The sequence below is a fragment of the Leuresthes tenuis genome, unplaced genomic scaffold (genome assembly GCF_036924035.1).
Source record: "Leuresthes tenuis unplaced genomic scaffold, fLeuTen1.0.hap1 SCAF_16, whole genome shotgun sequence".
In the NCBI taxonomy this organism is placed as follows: domain Eukaryota; kingdom Metazoa; phylum Chordata; class Actinopteri; order Atheriniformes; family Atherinopsidae; genus Leuresthes; species Leuresthes tenuis.
The window spans coordinates 10,415,134-10,417,347 of NW_027325370.1; positions in this window are offsets into that span (position 1 = coordinate 10,415,134).

Genomic DNA, 2,214 nt, shown 5'->3' on the forward strand with positions numbered 1-2,214 from the left:
TGAACCCCTATAAGAAATTTCACCACAGTGGAATGAAATTGAAGCTCATCTACAGTCATTTCTTCAAAACTATGAATATCCTGCTGAGATGAAGTGGAACATAACTGATCACTGGGGAGACAGAGCTGTTAGAGAGGAACATTAATCACATTTATTTATTATTAAATTCTTTCAGGAATCATCATGTATAATGTCATATGCTTGCAGCAGGTGTGGTGTTACAACAAGCACTGATACATTGCTAAACACTTCAGTTCCTTCTGGGTGTATCATCAAAATAAAGCTCTGACAGACACGCTTATTTCAGTAAATAAGAGTGCTATATCATCCAAAGTAGATGGATTTTACAATGTAATCAGTTAAGCTTTTTACTGTTCTCTGATAATTATCTCTGGAGGTAATAATGCTTCAGTTATGTTACATTTCCTACAATTTCCTTCCATGTAACTTCCTGTTTCATTGCTTAGTATTTTGAGAAGTGTTGGTGTTTCTACAGGTATTATATGCACAAGAAAAAAGTGAATGTAAATAAGAGAACACTATAAATGCGAGTGTTTATGTTGGTTACCATCTCATAATGGACTGTTTTTCTGAGAGATATTCACATATGGTGACAAATCATTAGCCAACTGCTGCAAACCAACTTACAGCTTTCAAAGCCACTAAAATATGACTTAGAAGAAAGTTGCATTTTATTCTTAACATTAAATGTTCATAATAAATCAGTAATTAATAAAGTTTTGAAAAATCATCAGGAGCTATTTATTATTCATTTCAGCAGTCAAAAAGAGCTGAAGTGGTTCAACAGGACCGATTGGCTCTGTTTCATTCACATTTGACCGTTAATGTGATCACTCACCAACTGTAAATGTCATCACCTTTCTTAATCTGTTTTTTTTTCCTGAATCATTGAGAGGGGCATAGATAATACAAAGAAATAAAGGTAACTCAAATGTAAATAACCAGAGCTGCTCAGTCTTTTGCAGAAGATGACACAGCAACTTAACTTACAGTTCAATGTTGCAGATGTATCTTTGACTCCTCAAATTAACCACTTTTGGATTCAGTCTCAGCTCTGCTATCAACATGACAGTAGGATTTATGTTGTTTGTCAGTGTAGCTCACTCACTTACCATATACAGTTTGTATACAAGAACTCCGCAAAGGAGCGGGGCATTTACCCCAAACGACTTCTTTGGGGTTGATATTGGGCAACTTACCTGATTATGAATTGATAGATGCTTCTCTTTTTCTTCAAGCAGTTTTTGTGCAGCCAAGAGTTGTGCCTTGCGTGTCTTTGCGTCATGACCAAGTTTAGATCCATCAAAGTCATTTAAGGTAGTAACACCACCCTGCAAGATGGAGTGATATCATTGTAGGTTATGCATACCTTGGATTTTGTAAAGTGTGGGTTACAAACTGAGGAATCGTGGTTTTATATTTTATATATATATATATATATATATATATATATTCAATAGCAAACATGAACACTGTTCACCCCAAAGATATCAAACTTTGACTTGACTGTTCATAATCCTTTGTTCCCATCATTTCTAGAGCAGCATAGATGGATCTTTGCCTGCTCCAGTCTCCTCTTGTTTTGGCGATGTAAGAGCTGTTTGATTTATTATCATTCTTGTTGTTGTTGTTGGTATCATGGAAATCAAATGTACAAATGTGTTCTGGCAACACCTTCCTTTCACTTCTACATACAGAGTGGGGAATGTGCAGCAGATTAGTTTGACATGTGAGCAAATATTCAAATTGGAACAATCCTCACATTCCACATTGGGAACAAACAATTGTTTGCATGTCACTGTCCCTCAGTGAAGGTGAAATTTGATTCTCAGCTGCTTATGGAGTCCAATTTAATCAAGACTTTGTGCTGTGTGAGTCGCCTTTGTGGTGAAAAACTCTACAGCAACATGCCTCATGGATGCAATCTTCTTTGGTACTCTGAGGATGTAATTTGCATTTGTTTAGATACAAGCAGAGATACAAGTAGATACAGTACTATTTTAAAAATGGTGCAGTTCATTGGTAATTTACATGAACTTCCAAATGCAATATATAAATCATCCCCAGCACACTTGTACCCTTTTCATTAGTTGAAAATACACTGGCATGGCTGGGCAACTCATAATGGTGTCACTGTGCAATTACTATGACCCCATATAAAAGGGAAACATAAAAAATGTAGCACACCATGGA